General features: G+C 42.7%; 1 protein-coding gene across 1 annotated transcript in view; it reads right to left on the minus strand.

The window, feature by feature from the left end:
• Positions 1-18,586, minus strand: part of csmd2 (CUB and Sushi multiple domains 2) — a 174,237-nt gene that overhangs the window by 101,114 nt on the left and 54,537 nt on the right. The window lies entirely within an intron of this gene.

Genomic DNA, 18,586 nt, shown 5'->3' on the forward strand with positions numbered 1-18,586 from the left:
GAACAATGCTGAGGAGGAAACGATAGAGCACCTAATGACTTTGATTATTCAAAAAAAGTGACCAACACAATTGTTGGACTAAGATGGAGCGTAAGACAAATCCAGATAACGTCTTCTCCCCATTTCTACCCTACTGTTGGATTTCTCTCAGACCTCAGAGGCTCAAATGACACTTTGCCATCATCACCTAGCAAGGTCGTGGTGCACACACCCCAAAAACCAAACACACACGGCATCAATCACTCCATTCATCTAAAAAATGAGTATGTGGCACCTCGATGGGTGTAATCGCCTGCAGGCCGTATTGGAACAGCGGTTAACGGGAGGGAAACTAATGAGTTGCCAAGGTCACTCTTAAAAGCGGCAGTGATAATTGAGCCCTCCCCCCGGGTTTATAAAACAACAGTAAACAAATGCCTGTAATATCCTCGGGCAGTCTCCAAGGGCATCTTCCTTATCTTTTACAGGAGGTTTGAGGAGATATGCACAGAGAACATTATTTAAACAAATCACGCCCAAGGTCAAAACGCACGGTGACTGCATTTGGAAGGTATGGTTCTGAAATACATTCTACATCTATCACAGCTTACTGAATCAATCGGACTCCAGAACAATGTTCAACTAGTTATATTATAGTGTTTTTGGTTATTTTACTCATTATTTTGGTGGTGATCCGCCACATGAGTTGATTGTACCTGCTTTTAACACCTTGAATGCTTTTTAACATTAAAAATATATATTTGCAACCATTGTAAAGGAAATTGTCAAAGTCCAAAGCTTAATTTAATTTGTTGCAATATTATTAAGAACTGAAGATTTAAAATCAGTCTCGTTAGGTGGACAGCTATGCTTCGCTGGACAGATCCTCTCTCTCTCTCTCTCTCTCTCTCTCTCGCTCCCCATTTTCGCGTCTATCTACCTCTTTGTGGTTTTGTGTGTTTGAGCTCTTTGTTTTTCCAAGTGTGTCTATGACGCAGGTTGCGAGCAGACAGGTGAAACAGTGCTAATGATATTGAACCTGGCAACACTGTCAAATCCCCCAATCACAGCCGGTACATTGCATCCCCCCCCCCTGGTACCAGGGCATCTTGAAAGAGCTCAGTTGTTATATCATGAGAGAAGCATCCACGGGTTGGTGTAGGCTACTTGGCTTGTTTTTAGGAAATGTGTGTGAGTTCATAGACATTATGCCAGGTTGTCGGTAGCTGGGATCGCTTGACTGATGCCAGGACTGAGGTAGGGGTCTATTGTTTCTATGGCAACAGTTACTGATAGTTTGTCATGTTAGAGGGGGGTGGGGTAATACTTCAGACCTGCTGTTTTCGTGCTTTCAAATGAGTTTTCCCTCAAAAATAAAACCCAAAATATTTTACATTTACTTACCTTAAATGGCTACTTTTGGTTTGAAGAAATGTCAAAAGGTATTTGGCAATTTAAATTTTTTTTTTTTTTTTTTGAGGTTCATAAGGTCTGTATACGCATGCATGATTTAACCGGAAGCCATTACGGCAACTTACTGGCATTCATAAAGCTAAATGGCTTATAAACCTCTGTTGCTGTACAATCTGCCCCTGTGCACTTTTTATAATGAAGGCACTGAATAGTGCAGTGTCAGAATTTTCCCTTTTAAACAATAAGCCCCAAGGCTCCCACATATTAAAGGGTGGTACGGTAAAAAAAAGAGTCGACATAGAGTTTAACTGATAAAGTGGAAAAAATATACAAAGTAATTAACAGCCATTAAAATCCAAATAAAATGCAGCAATTGAAATATTTATTTTGAAAATATATTTTTGGAATCAAGTTACTATTTAATTTGAGCTTTTTTCACAAAATAATCACACAACAGCCTGCTCAAATCAGCAGAAGACAAGTGTGGGGAATCGACAAGCGACGGATTACTGACAAGGAGGGCTTTTTACCACACTACATTTCAAATGCAATATCCAATAGTCACCAATAGCTGATCACTCTTCCGTTTGAGGTTTGTGCTTGCGGTCGTGCATGCTGATAGTTTTATTAAAAAACAACTTGCCTTTGAGTTTCATCCTACATAACAGACACAGCGGCTACATGCCAGTAGCTACACACCTTGGCTGCATACACATGTTTTCCCCTCATTAAATAACCACTCGACTAACTCCTTAGCAAATCCTTATTCACTAAAAGCCAACTCTTATTCAACAGTCTTTGATGGTAACTACGTACATTAATCACTTCAGTCCTGGTGACACAGTAATGTTGAAAGCCACACAATGTCAAATGTCCTCCACTAATTAATCCATGGTTTTCTAATTTATATTTACCCCTCCCCATTGTGTGATAACGCCTATTTAGACTCTAGCTTCAGCTGAGGAGAATGTTTGGAATGTATGTCTCTTGCACGTGGTAATGAGCTCCTCCGACAAGCTGGAAAAGAACGGAGGCTGAACCCCTGACGGACATGTGTTGTCCCAGTTGGTCCCGCCTCATCTCACACAGGCTCATCTGTCCCTTGTGGCATTGCTCATTCCACATCTGTCTATGCCACAGCGCGTTCATACATCTCTGGGACTCTATGAAGAAAAGAACTTCAGTTGGTTGTCAGATAACCACAGCCACTATATTCCAGTTCGGTATTGTCCCTGCTGTTGTCTTCTTCTTTCTCATTAGTTTCAGGGTCGCTGCCGATGCCGTTTTATTGTGAACCCGTTCAAAGATTCGACCCAATGCGTGACCTGAGAAGTACGTGATGCAAAAATGATATGGAAGGCCTTGATTTCACCGCTGTGTTCACTGGCCCTTTGTCTGGCTTTCACACTTCATTTTGTTTAGATTAGCATTCGCTCTCACTTTGACAGCGCTCCCTGTGATCCCTCCCTCTGTGTCAATCTACTGCTGCATGCCTACTTTTGGGACAACATACAATCCGAGAGGACGCGATTTGCCGTATCACTTGCTGCGTCTTTTTTTCTTTTCTCAAACACGAGAATCAGAAGAAAAGAAAGACGTGAAGAGGTAGAGGAGAAACAAAATGGTTGCAAGAGCTGTGCACTGTGAACGATTTAGTGTAAAATATATGTACACTTTCAGACAGTCGGGGGACAGATTGCTTGCATTTGATGAGACTGATCTGTGCAGAGAGAAAGAAAAATGCTAATCCCAAAAACCAGATGGCTGGCCCTGCAGAGAGTGAGATGGTGAATTGAAAGTGTTCAAACACCTATTGAGAGCTAGGAGGTGACAGACGTGTGAGCTTTTGTTGACAGTCTTCCAGAGCAGTTCATGGGGATATCGGAAGGTTAAAAAAAAAGTATATAGAAGACAGATTCATATGCAGGCAGGTGCTCCTCCGCATTTGTCTATAAACAAGAATTAACACAAATGGATGTATGAGTATAGTATGTATGTGTAGATAACAAAAGTCCAGAGATGTTCTATGAAATGTAGTATTATAAAAGAAAAAGGCATCATGAGGGATTAATTACCATGTACAGTTTAGTGAGGCAGATTAAGTTCAAGAGCCTAGCGGGAAAGTCAGCAACACTGACAGCCCGCCCCATAAGGAAATTGCTCCAAAGCCAGACCAAAGTTATCTAAAAGCACACAAAGTGCCAAGGTAGCTGCTTGCGGATGACTCCGGTGACACGCAATGAGTGCATTTTTAAGTTGTTGTCTGCAGCAGATGGGACGTAAAGAGAATTTCAGACAATATAACAGAATGATGAAAACCCATTTTCACGGCTGACATCAGCTCATTTTAGGTTGTTTTTTTTTGGTCTCAATCTTTTCAATGCATTATTCCTCTATCCTCCATCAACGTGTCACACTGAACTACAAAACAGCCTGTAACGTATGTGGGCAAAGTGGAAGTGGGCCAAGTTAACTTCCATTATAGATAGTCAACTGATCTCCTCTTCGAATAGCCTTTATTGGTCCTCCAGTGTAAAACCGTTCCATGCAGATAACATGGACTCATATAGCCTTGTGTGGTGATATACTTTATTCAGCTTTGAAGGTTTTAATCATTAATCAATGTATTTTATAAGTGTATGCGTTATTTTATTTCACACCGTTCCCAATGTTAATAGATCTTCTCTTGAGCTTAATGTTAACGTTTATTTGTCTGTGCAGTTTAGCCTGGCGGAAGGCCCTAAATATCTGAAACTCTTCCTGGATGACCTGGATGGTCATTTTCTACTGAGGGAGGAGGGGGGGGAGCTCAGCCTGGAGCAGGTCATGTGATGCTTTCATGAGCTGCTGCCATCCTGTTTGGTCAGGAAGGCACACAAATGCACTTAGACAAACACTCTCTGTGGAGGGTCTAATTATGTTAAATGACTAATATTAATCACCTTTCCTGGTGTCTGTGGTGATTATGAACGCATTAATCAACAGCGTGTCTGCCAGATGGAAGAGAGCCTGCCACGCCGCCATGCAAGTAGGAGGAAGAGTGAAGTGAGGTGCGCACACTGGAGGGAGGGGGGCGAAGGGGGTGCTGGCTTTTTCCTTTCTGTGTCATCCAAACAGAGTCCATGCTACTCAAAGTAGAAATGAGACTGAGAAAGAGACAGTGGCTCTCAACAACACATGTGTGTGTGTGTGTGTCATCAACATGCTGCCTACCGTCCTTCGTCCAACCGAACGTAGCAAGAAAGTCCATTTCTTTCTCATGAAAGATGAGATATTTCTGGTGTAGAACAACGCGTCCAACTTTCCTCAATCAAAGAATGTGCAACCAAAGGACACATTTAGCTCACCATCTGATCAAATTCACAACGCAAGGCTCAACTTAGATTCAGTTGTGGTACTTTGTACTGTGGTACTACATTTGTACTCGGTTGGGTGTAGGGCTGTTTTTCCAGTTTTGTTTTTTAGGACTTACATTATGTACCCAGCCATGAATCACTGGTTGTATGCGGTACCGCACGGTATTGAATGCTGCTGTTCTCGGATTTAGTTGCAATGTTATGAATGGCTTTTTCGAAGTTCGCAGTTGCAAACTCCACTCTCCTACCCTACACAAAGCTACACCATTGTTACCATTTATCTATACACACATGTGCTGCATGTATAGACATGCATGATGCATTCAAAGAAGCACAGATGTTCTAAACCAACTCTCAACTCTCAACATTTTTACAGTAAGCTTTTAAGTCGTCGCAGCGCTCATCTGCCAAACAAACAAACTTTATTAGTTTTGTTTTATTAGCCCCTATCAACATACTCCAAGCGCACAATAATTGATTTTGATTTCAACATCAAAGATTAAAAGGGTATGGCTACTTTATGAGGATGACAGCAGTATCGTTAGTTAATTGGGACACGAGTAGCCTAATGGCAGCCCAGTGGTGGCTGTCACCAATTTCTCGCTCGTTAACATTGTCGCCCCAAGAAGGACTTAAAAGGAATCAAAAAGGAAGTACTTAAAAGGAATCGAATGGGTTGGGCGGGTGAACGGATGGAGCGGCTTTTAGTGGAAGGAAATCACTTTTCTGTGTAATTCCGCCAATTAAATATATATTTACTAAATGCACTTGGAAAGAACTATAGTTGCATGATACATACTGTACATATGCTATTTATCAGCTTATGCTGAATGTGAATCAAATATCTAGTAGTTAGCCTGTTTTTTGCCAAATATATATGACGTATATTTCTACAGAACCTGAACTTGTCTATTGTTACTTTTGAGAGACAAAAGGATCTTCTCCAAAATAGTTATTCTGATCTTCTGACCTAAAGGATATTTTATTTCAGCTATAAGAACGTTTGATGTGGATGATTGATCATCCATCGATCAGTAATAATGCAAATATGTGCATTGTGTGATTCCTCGACAGCGAAGTCTGCATGAACAAAAAACATTTTCATATGTCCTTTCAAAAACAGACCAGAAAACCTTATTTGTGGAAAAAAAAGATACAGAAGCTTCTATGAAAACACGCCCACGGAACAGCACACTTGAGTTCCCCCCATATCAATATCTTTCATGTCCTTGATACCTCTAGGCCACGAGTGCATCAAAGACTGCGTGTGCCTCAGCCTTTCCATGGTGGATGTGATTACAGTGGCTGTGACAGAGACCTTGTGTAAGCTGTCAATCAGCATCAGTCTTTCCTGACAGACACAGAGCCTACGGTCGCACAGTCACACAGGCTGAAGCACTGTATGCAGATATTCTGAGTCACAGAGCCTTGCCTGGCTCCGCCATCCGGTCAAAGTCATTTAAGGTAAACTCCCACAACCTTTACTTGGGACATCAAATGGACCGAATGCTCAGGGAAATTTCATGTTATTGAAGTTGTATTTCAGATTCAGTTTCGTTTGGACAGATGGCATTTAAACATAACAATCTGGCAATGCCAGCTTGTTTGTTTGAGCAAAGCTAATAATAAAAAATTTAAAAAAAGACATGAGTCTTTACACTGTTTGAACCATAACCGATCTTACCTCTAAATTATGACATTCAACCAGACATTCATTTTCAATTTTTCAAGCTTTTCAAAGGAAATGTGTTAGGATCTGAATCCATGGAATGTATTGACAATTCATTGTAATCTAATGGTTGTTATTAAGCGTGATTGAAATAACATCTCAATATTTCCTGTGGCTTGAAATGGAGGGAAAAATGGAAACAGACCAGGGTTGTAGTTGCGTGCACACTGGAAAAAAGAATCAGTGCACCTACATGTAAACTTGCCTCCTAAGTTATAGACGGACTAGTTTGAAATCATAAAGCGAGACATGTTACTTATTGATCCATGTCATCATAGAAATTCCAACCAGCAGTGTTATGTGTGCAGGCGCTAGTGAGTCATGTCCTTTCCGTGAGAGGGGTAGTTGGAAAAGCTCAAATCTCAAATCAAATTCCACGGAGGAGAGGGCTGGACCACCAGGACACTCCAGAGAGAGAGACAGACAGATGCAGCTGATGAAATTATAATGGTCGGTTGTGTGAACCGAAGCTGAACCAAATTGGCTTGAATCATTGCAGAGCATCGATAGTTCTCTGAATCCCAGCTACTCTGCAGGAATAACCGACTACTATTTGAGTATTCATGTGTAAAATTGCTCTTTTGAACACAACTTTACGGATATAGTACACAAACCGAAAGCATCCAAAGTTGCCCATTTGTTGTTGAGCGTGTTGGGTTCTACAGGGCAGATGAAGACTTTAAATGACCACAGTGTTTTGTTGATAAAACCCCTGAAGTGAAGAAAAAAGGCCATTATATCAAATGCATGAACGTACAAGTTCTGTCTTTCTTTCTTGGCACATGAAATAAAGCTCAACAACGACAAACATTCCCGGTGGACTCAATTAGTTACAGTTAAATACATGGTGTGACTTTAATGGCCTGCCCATGAGTACCCAAATATCTTCTAACTAAAAATATTTACTGTGTGTGGGTGTGCGCAGGGGTGCATGCATTTCTGTGTGACTTTATCTTCACACTTCCTCTGTCGTGGGATCTGCCACGGAGCTCCCTCAGCAGCAGGGTGTGCTTGATAATTAGGGAACACACGCCTGGTTGGCTCAGGGACGGCTGCCTCAGGGAAGTGTGAGTGCTATAACAAACCATCAACCACTACCCATGTTTTCCGTGTCATCTTATTTATTTATAGGGGAAGCAGGGGATTCAGTATTGTCTTCCGTTTGATGTATTCCAAACCATTTAGTGAATTAATTTCAGTATTCAAAATTGCTTTATATTTTACACCAATCGTTTTAAATTAAGATCAAGCAAGAGTCTTTAGACTCTCATGGATTGGAAAAGAGGCCATTGCTGTCAGTATATTTCCAAAATTCTGAACATATCATGAAAAGACAAATACTGACTGCTATCTTGCCATTGAAGACATTTGTATGTTAGGATATATATATATATATATGGCACGAAATAAAGAGCACATTTTAGTTAGTAGCAATTACACCTAAATAGTGCAATAGTTTCAAAATATCATATTACCTATTTCCTAATTTGCATATGGTTTTTGTCTATAATGATCCGATTTTCCCACAGGATGAGTATTGTGGGGCAGCTTAATTCTGAAAATGAATTGTTTTACTCGGATGAGTTATGCAAAGTGTTAATATTCCACTGTACACCCCACAGGGCAAAACATGTTAATGATTAATATGCCAGTAGTACACAATGGTTAGGGCTCGACTACAGTGAGATGGTGAAAAAAAAAAAAAAGTGACCAATTGTTCAATTCTCAGACGCCGAGGAAGAAGAGGAGAATGATTTAATCGGGCGGCCCTTGTGAAGGGTAAAGCAAGAAATGAAATGTAGCCGCTAAAACACTATTCAACCACTGTCTGGTCTGAGTACCCTGTGCCTATTAATTCACTCCAACCCTCCTCCTCATCGTGTTCTGCGATTCGTCATCCTGCACAACTTTTACTCAGCCTTGTTCAGCGTCCTCCTCTCACCCCGTCCATATTAGTGCCAGTGTTGGCTGTCCTGTGTCTCTGCTCCCCTGCCTTTCCCCTCTCCCGCCCGTGCACCTTTGATGTCACGGCCACGGCTAAAGCCGGTGCTAATCTGCTGTGGGCTTTCTGAGCCCTAACCAGGCCAGGGGTTGGAACCAACAACATGGCACGGGCAGGGTGGGGCGGGGGGGGCAAAAGAACAACCAGGACCAATGGACTGAGAGAAAACAGTCCCTCAATTGTTTAAAACATGCTGTAATGCAAATCGATCATTCATCTTCGGCACCACTTGTCCTTGGAGGCTTGCAGGGGACAAGAGACAAACTGGACAGGCTGACAAACAACCTCACACCTTCGGGGCAATTCAGAGTCACAAGTCATCCTGAACCAGCACAGCGTGTCTTTGGACCGTGGGAGGAAGCCTGAGCAAGCGGAGAGAACCCACGCAGACAGTGAGGACATGCAAACTGGACGCAGAAAGGCCGCTGGGTGACGTTGAACCTGGGACCCTCCCGCTGCAAGGCAACCGCGCTAACCGCCACACCACCGCGCCGCCCTTCTATTTACTTTCCCTCGAAACCCGAGAGAGAGCCGCACGGCAGTATGTGATGTGTAAGACCACAATCTACACTGTTTTTAGAAGTATTAATGAGGGACTGAATAGAATGGAATGGCTTCCAGTAATCCAATTAATCATCCTGGAGAAAGAGATCCTGCTGGCAGGGGGACAATGTTATGAAGGATGGAAACTGCTAAATGTTGAAATGAACAGGGGGAATAAGAGAACTGAGAGGAGAGTCCAAAGATAGACCGTGTCAGCACATTGCATGCAAAAGGACGGATGCTACAAAAGGAATTAAATGTATTTGCTTTAGTACAGCCCATGGCACATCCACCCGTCCCCTCCCTGGAGAGAAAAGGGTAGAATAATCCCTTAGTAACACACTTTTCATCTGTCTTGCTCTGATGCAACTATTTATAGCGCATTAAAGGGCTGAAAATGCCTTTTTCACCTCTGACAAAAAAAACATTAAAAAGCCGTCAAAGTTAAAGCTCTGCTAATGGGATCAAGTACGTGAGCAGTAGCAACTCAAAGGAGAAACGGTAAAAAAAGAGAGAGACAGAACACATCTCTCCAAGTCGAATTTAGTTTTTTCCTGGCACCGAAGGCACGTTTAGTTTCATTATAAGTTGCAGTGCAAAGATAATCTATCATCATGTACAGGAAGTGAGCATCAACAATCCGTAATGCTGAGAGTCATTTCACAAACAGCACGTTTTTAACCAAAGGATCTGGTTGCTTTCATTTTCATCAATATTCCCCATGATATTCACACTTACATGGGAACGTGCTGAGAAGCCAACTCACATATTTGGCAGGATTAATTAGTGTGGACAAGTGAGAGGGGAACCTCACCAAAGAGCACAGTTTTAATAAACAGCAAAATACGATGTTGCGTGTTTATTCATCTGTTTTTTAGCTACTATTTAGTCTCCAAAACTGGCCTTGTGTCAACGGATCAGCTTCCATAATGGTATCTATCATCCAGGCAAAGAGCACACTAATGATCCAAGCTAAGGAGAATCATGCTGTTTTTTTCCCCCTTGGTTCACTGGCGACAGCACCTCCCACAATCCTCCTTTATCACACAGTTGGGGAAGATAGCGGAGCTAATAACACTATGATATTGGAAACACTGATCTGCAAGTGATAGAGCCAGGCAGCGCGAGCTGATTCTGCATGCATGAGCCTCAGACCAGACAAATCCCTTTATAATTTTTTTTTTTTTTTTCTACTTGTCTATCCCTCATGTCAACGTTCTCTAATCGAACCCTCTAATTAAAAAAGCCAGAAGAGAGGCGAACAGGCAGCCTCAGTGTCGAGGAGAAACAGAACGAGGTTTCACATCTTGGCGGAGTGATAACCTGTGCTACAAGGTAAATACTAGAAGTGACCTGCGTGTTTGGTTTGTTGGTGTGCCGCAACCCTCATCTCAATATTTAAATGTCAACACGTTGCAATTTTATTTATTTAACTTCAGGTTAACCGTAGCATTTTAGAATGATTCCAAGAAATTTGGCAAAAATGTGGATTTGTCCTGTCATCAGGAAATATATTAGAGTTTTGTTGAGATTAAACTTGTTTTTGCCAGTCTATCTTTTTCATTCTTATCATTCTCTCATGACTTCATGTGGGTGAAGTCAATAAAATGCAAACACCTCTTTAGCACTCTTCAAAAGTCTCGACCAAGCAAAAGTGTACTTACAGGGGGGTGTAATGGATCAAATAACAACTGTATGAATTAAGGTTTTTTTAGGTTCATCATCTAGTAAAAAAAATAAAGAAAATAAACACAACATGTTGGGACCTGAAGATCTCAATACAATTCTTAAACGTGTTAACTTTCAAAATCCATTTTCTGGAAATGGAGAAGTTGAGCTCCTCAATGCTAAACAGGGCAGTTGAGGGGGTTTCATCTGAAGACCCGCGTTGTCTTCCTTTGCCGCCCGACGTTTATTGACGCAGTTGAGGAGAGATTTCATTGGGGCGCGCTGCTGTGCAGCCTGTAATTGCCGGTCAAAGCACGCTCACCACAGTTCATAAAGGTTCCTCTGTAAATATAATCAGGTTCGCCTAGTGTCGACTCATGAAAATAAAAAATCAGCCTTCGTCTGATGAATGGCAAAAGTATTTCACGGCCACACTGCACACATACAAAACGTATTCACAGTGGCACCAGGTGAGAGCTGAATGCATACCGAGTGTACAAACAAACACACACACACAGGAGAAAGACGAGAGTGACTGAGTCAGTATTCCCGTTGCTTCAAACATCGATGTCCCTGGGGCTTCTGGAATGAGTCAGTGAGACTCAAGTTACAGGTGGCTGCACGGCACCGCAAAAACATCCGTCTTTAGGTAATTCATTGGTTTGTTCATACAATAATTTGTGGATTCTACTAGTTCCAGACATAGTTTAAAGGGATTAAGTACAACAGAAAAGAGCGGCATCGTCTCCAAAGAGGAGAATATTCCACCGGTATCAACCACACAATGGCGCTTGATTCCTTCGAAAGCGAGCTGATCTGAACCGGAAAGGAATAATCTGACGCCCTCGGCTGATGTTGTCACGTCGAATTACTTCTCCGGTGGGCTGGATTTTCACAGCACGCCGTGCATCCTCTGCGTTCGTGTGCTTATGCCGTTTGCTCCTTTGTTTGATCAAGTCGATCTATGAGAAGAAGGGAGGAAGGAGACAGAGAACAGGGAGGTGTTGTGGATGAGCAGCGAGCCACAGCAGGCAGTGACGTCTCCGTCCGTCTGCTCACGGACAAACTGTCCTGCTGTCACTGCATGCAGTCAAAGATCCACTTTGCAAATTGCTAGATATTTGTTAAATTAAAACAAAAGCCAGTGTGTTGAGATCCTTTCACTGATGCAATCAGCGACACGTAACATATTCTTTGGAAACATTTTCTTGATTAACAAAACTATTAAGATACATACGCAGATTCTAAGCCACCACTCCCCAATAATACACAGAATTTAGCCCTCTGGTAAACGGAAGGGTTCTATTCTACAACAGGACTTGAATGTAGTGTTTAAGACTACACACCCATTTAAAAAGGAGCCGCGGTAAGTGCATGTGTGTGTTTGTCACTACACAGTAGGATGCAATGCAATGACTTGGCATTAAAAGGGATGAGTGAACTTGTCCTTACTGCCCTGCTTTTACAATCTAATTGCCGTACTCAGTGTCCTCTACAGCAGCCCAGTGAGTGCACTGTGCATTTGGACGATTGATTTCATGTGACGCTTTCCTCCTAAACCCCTCATCTCAGCCCTCCCTCGTCCCGTTCCTCTCGCTCCGTCGTGGCTAATTACTGTGATTGATTAATTGACTGGCGTGACGTCCCTCACAGTCCTGTGAAACTTAGCGTGTCACAGCAATCACATTTTCAAAAGATTGAGGGAGGCCAAGGTTAAAGGTACAACAATCGGGCAGAAAACACCGCAACGCACTTAAAACTTGATTTCCATACCGCCTTTTATCTTTTGATCCCACCATAACAAAAAGGCATTGAAGCGTGCCACCCTTCTTTAGATTAGTGGCCCTTGACCCAGGAAGTGAATTAAAGGATCAAAGCGGGCTGTAGGATGAGTCATCGGGGGGAGCTGATGAACAAACACAAGTGTATAACTCTCGTTTTCACAAAAGCGACAGAAGACGAAAGACGCAAGGAACAAGGGATTGAGTACGCTGATCAACATCACAGTCGGTATAATCAATCAAATAGTAGAGATAGGCAGACATATGGCAATGTTTGGTAGACAGGATGATGAGACCACTTAAATTAAGTGTTTGAATGAGATCATCTTTCAAAAATGAATTTTCTAATTAGTTATTATTAAAATATCACTGAGATAAGAACTACAGTTCTGCGTCTAAAGGCATCCAAGGAAGTAGACAAAAAGGCCTCCAATGCATTTGCAGTCCCGGGACGCCAATGTGCATGACTTTAAAAGTGTCTCTGTGCACAAAGCTATTAGTGCATCTTCGGGACTGTAACATGTGACCGATTGGATCCATATGATGCGACGCTTAGTAAACAGGACTACAGCCAGTCAGGGCACAGGGATCAGGGCCATGATATCTAACCTCTGCATCTTCTCTGTTCTCACTGGGATGTGGCTGATGTAACACATGGCTAGACATGCTTACACAAACCCAATGGTATCCAGGCTGCTAGTGGCCCTGTGGGGGGCTGGTTTAAAGGTTTGGACTAAATATTGGCTTTCAAATTGGGACATCTGCTAAACATAACACAGATTATTAATGACAATATCGTGAAAAGATGAAAAACAGAACGCATTCGCTTTGTCGTCTGCCTTGTTTCATTGTGTGCAACGCAGTCCGACGGAAAACCACGGGTACGCCTCAGCCCATTTCCACTAACCTCGCTTTCTGCTATCCGTAATCCCCTCCCCACCAAAGCTCTTAGCCTGGGCAATTTGACGGAGGAAGTAACAAAGTGCGGAGTGAGGCAATCTGCAGCGAGGCACCAGGTGTTGGCGATAATGTTCCGCCGGAGCGTTTCTTGGCGTGGGGAGCAAAGATCACCATAACTGCAGTTGTGATCGATGGCAAGTTGCAGATTGAGTCCTCAACCAAGTGCTGCTGTTAATAAATCCTGACTCAGACAAAAGGGGGCTGCGGCGGAGAGACCGGCAGAGACAGCTATTGATCTTTTGGTCAAGCACAGGCTGATAAGCCAAACTATGGTTTTAGATGTTTAAAGCTGACACTGCGGAACAAAACGAGTAAAAAAATGGGGCAAAGGACAGCAGGGGTGACCTTTTGAAATGTTTTTTTTTTAAAGGACCTGGATTTGGATACAAGCAAGTTTTAGCCAGAATATAAATGACCAAAGAATCATCCACTGTAAAATACTGGATACAATACAAGTTGTATATATTCTATTTTACTCTTCTGTTTTTAATGTTTTTAATGATTTGTTTGAACAAAACCTTTCATCCATCATTATCTCAGATTAGATTCATAATAGTTGATACAGTTTGCAAGTATTTTCCACCATAGATTTTTTTCTACCATAGATTTGCCTTAGACATGTTTATATAAACATCAGCAGATCAAATTACAGTCATATTATTCAGTTTACAACAGTAATGTGTGTGCGTGTGTTCTTTAAAGGCGTTATTAATCCAATGCAGCAGCCCTCTAGTGGTTGGACAGCTTGCCTGCAACCTCAAGGGAACAATATTGGTCAGTATGAGAAAAAAACAAAAAGCAAAATGTATTTCTAAGAACCGTAGCAAGATCCGCTGCAGGTCTGAGTCATCTGCAGGGTGGAGAAAAGAGAGGGGAAAAAATAAGTATTCTGGAGTGTCTGTAGACATATAAATAAACTTGCCGTTCAGAAAAGAAACCTGACACAAATAGATGCAGCTGGAATATACAAGCCCCTCACAATAAGATCTGGTCGCTCTTTTTTTTCACTCTACTATCCCTCGCATCAGAAATGAGGTATTTTTCTCCATCCTTTCTCCTTACATTACAGGTCATTTAGCTTTTATCCAAAGCGACTTAGATTGCATTTTTACCCCATGGCTTTTTACATTTTGCAATTTTGCAAAATACAGCAATTGGGGGTTGGGTGTCTTGCTTAGGGACACTTCGACATGGGACATGGAGCAGCTGGGGCTTGAACCGCCAACCTTGCGGTTTCCAGAGCACCCTCTCTACTCCAACGCGCCACCATCGACCCAATTTCTCCACCGTAAAGTGTAGAGAAATTCCGTTGTTGGCTTTCAGATATGTGCATATCATTCCCGTCAACAGAAACCGAGCAAATCTTCAGAAACGCACTTCACAAAAGCATTGGGTTGCGACTCAAACTCTCGAATCTGGAAAACAGCCGTTCATTATCCATAGCCTGCTCTTGTATTTGGATGATTTGCATGAGTTTTTTTACAAAGAGACCACCAATTACAGTTAACAACAAGAGTGTTTGACAAAAGAATATTCACCTCCTCCTACACGTGACTAGACTCGTGATGTTGTGGTGAATTACCGGTAAAAGCTTCATATCAAAACGTCCTTTACTCCACCAGTCGGCGTTGGAAGAAACACGTCGAGGCAAAAAAGAATTGTATTTAACAGTCATACAGACAATATATGCCCACTCAACCAGCGCACGGGATCCATTCAGAAACGCATCTATGCAAAGTCCCCCCTGCATACGCTGCCAATACTTTGCACTCCCTTGCAGAAAATAACTGCCACTGCCCCCAAATGCTCAATAAATGATGTTTTCAAGCATTGGGGATAAGAGGTGGCCAGACAAATGTTATTGTGCTGCCAGGCCAACAATGGTCAGAATTCTGAATAAATCACGTCCACACTCTTAGTGTGACTTTATTATGAAAGAGATTTCTTAAAAGCGGCCGATAGCTTGATTGATGGGCAGCCCTTCAGTCCCAGTAGGAGAGTATGGAGGGAGTGTGTTAATCACATGGTAAATAGCAGTTGGCCTGCGCATAAAACCATTTAAATATAAGTACACACACTTTAATGGTTTTACGCAAACCTGTACACCACTTCACAACAATCTGGCGGGGGATCGTCTCAGGCAAATAGAAACAGAATATGTGCCGCAGTAAACTTAAACTTAAATCTCAGGAGCATCAACATGAAAAACTTCCTTTGAAAACACAAAAACAAAAGTTGAGGCATTCATCTTCACAAAAATGAAACACACTCATATTGCTGGAACTCCCATCGGAAACTGGAGAAAACCGCCCATGGGCTTAGAAAGCTGTTCTGAAGAAGATTCACTCGCTCTCAGGTGAGTCAACCTAACAGCCAATCAATATATATCCAGTGTTCTGTACTCTCCTGCAACAACTCTTTATCTCTTTCTGCCTCACTCAGAAACAGAGACATGCTCCCTACGAGGGTTGCGACAAGGTGACATATATCAGCTCTGCAGGGATAATCCATACGCCTGCTAAATGTCAGTGTCTCAAGTCCGTAAGGTATAAGGTTAAAAGGGAGAGGAGAAAGGGTGGGAGACGACCTGCGGGGATCCAAACTTGTTCTCAAATCCCCAAAAAGGAGTTGCCTTTACGCAGGATGCTTTGTGTTGTCTGCAAAGGCTTGCATGAAAAATGAAAAGATAGCGGGATGATCCCTCAAGGGATTGAGAGTTTTCAAAAGTTACCAGACCGGAAAACGAAGATATAAGTTTTGTATGGGAACACTTTCTGTAAAATGGTGCAAGCATGGAACTGTGATGTGACACTGTTTTGAGAATGGCTTTTTTTCCGTTCTTTGAGCCTAGCGAGTGATGACAATAATCTGAGGCGTTTCAAATGCAGTTGAAGGCAAGTTATACTGTCTATTTACAGTAACCAAGGTGTTGCAATGGTTGCTTTCAACATCTCAAGGGAACTCTACCGGCGTATCACAACGTAGGATGGCCCTTTGCAAAAGTCAAATAGATGCACGTTCCACTTGGTAGCAAGCGGGCGAATGAGCATCTGACAATCGCCGAGCGTCAGGCGTTATTTACATTAACTCAAAGTGGATGGCTGCAAGCGGTGTGATGGCAAAGTGATGTGTTCCCCTGGGCTCGCAAATCCCGTCAGAGGTGATAAGAGGTGGTATTCACTTGCCGCTTTCCCCAACCTTTCTCACTGCCACATTCAATCCACATGCACATCTCAACTCCTGAAGTCAGTCTCCAAGGCTGTCTGATCCGGCCGCCCCTTCAGGGGCCGGCAATCAAAGCAATGGATGGGAAGGTAAACAAGAATGTAAGGCAACGGGATCAGATTCACATATGCACTGGGTGACGTTCTGCATGGTGATTGATGCTGTCTATTCTGGCTCATTCTCTCCTCAAAAAGAAGAAAACCACAAAAAAGACACACATACACATAACAAGGGAGCTGGGAGCATGCAGACTCGACCTGGATTCGTTTGAGCCGCTGTGGATCGATCAGGGAACCATTGTTTTGACCTTGATCCCTGGCCTCTCTTTGTCCATTGGACCGCTCAACCTGTCCGTCAGGTATCAATCAATACTGCTCTTAGAGCTTCCCCCAGTTACACTCAAGCAGCTAGTGGGATTCCAACACTATATACACTCTACAGCTGTGAAATAAGAGCACATCCATTGCTGCCACTCAGCCATAAGAATATACCTGTTTGTGCTTCAGACTTCAGATAAGAGACACCCTGGAGGGCAACGGATAAAAGGTTTGATATGAGAAAAAAGCAACACAGGTGTAAGTTATATATCAAAAGAAGAAAGAAAAAAAAAATCACTTATTTCTTTGTACCATCATCCTAGTGACACGCTACACAATGTTGGCCTGGATTGCAAACTCAAATTCACAGTTAATAGCAGGCCTGAAATAAAGAAACCAAACTTGAAACTTAAACCGAAGTTAACCCCGTACAAATGAGTCCAATTACATGTGGTGTGCGTTTTAGGTAGGCACCCTCATAGCACCCCTCTTGACCTCTCTAATTGGCCACCAGCTGGGAGGTTGTTACCCAGTCACCCATCTATCACTCCCACGTCCATTCTCCCCTATAAAAGGTCCAACCTCACCTCTGCCTATCACCTTTGGTGGATTCTTTTCTCGCCAACCCTGTTCGCCCCCACTGTCCGACTTGACCCCTCCCTGATAACGCTAAAATTATAGATACCGAACCACTAAGAGACCTCGGAGATTAAGTCAAAAAGTTGAATCCACGCCAGCCACATATTGGTTAAAACAACAGAGGCAAGTCAGTACGTCTGCACCGTCTCCTTTGGCCCACATGCTGCTTTTTTCTTGCGATGTGCACAATCAGCTGTGGCTTGGTATCGCATGCCAATATTCCTTCTCCCTCTTCACTCTCTTCCCACTGTTTTACTCAAGCTCTTTAACAGTGAAGCCATGCTGCAGGTGCTCCTACAACGATGGCACGTGGCAACAATCGCCACGGAGATGACCGGCTCAGTAGAGTTTTGTGTGCTCAGTGCGACTACAGACAGCAAATCAGAGTCCGGGGAAGAGAAGCTGATGACATCGTAAAAATGTGCAAAACATTGGGGAGTTGGTGCTGAAGTCTGTGGGAGTCCGCGAAGCAATCAGCTCGCAGTTGGCCGTACAGAATTTTCAAAGAGAGTTTAATATCAGGCTACAAGGCACAATTCTCAGTTTTAAGATCACTCAGACTCGATCAAGTTCTCCCCAGGAAGTGTTTTCGCTTAACTAACGAGTGAATGAGTGAAAATGACATAAGTTTCCAGGGGCCATCTCACTCCCACGATTACTTGTCATATATTCTTTCTGAACCCTTCTCCTCTATCAACAGTCCTTTATCCCCCTGTCTTTCTCAGTGTGCGTGTGTGCTTTTCAAGTGTTTAATAGCTCAGCCGAGGCCACCCTTTGTCACTTCCTGCCAACTGCCTGTGGCTGCAACTTCAAAGTCTCCTCTCTCTTTTCTTGTTCATCCAAACCGCCTGTCTCCTGCACGTTACTGGAACTAAACCTGCTTTTTTATATTCCATTGAAGACAGAGAAAGTGCATCGATCCACCTGTGTATATATATATATATATATATACATATATGTCATGCTAATATTAG

This window comes from Gasterosteus aculeatus, chromosome 10 (assembly GCF_964276395.1).
Source record: "Gasterosteus aculeatus chromosome 10, fGasAcu3.hap1.1, whole genome shotgun sequence".
Taxonomy (NCBI): domain Eukaryota; kingdom Metazoa; phylum Chordata; class Actinopteri; order Perciformes; family Gasterosteidae; genus Gasterosteus; species Gasterosteus aculeatus.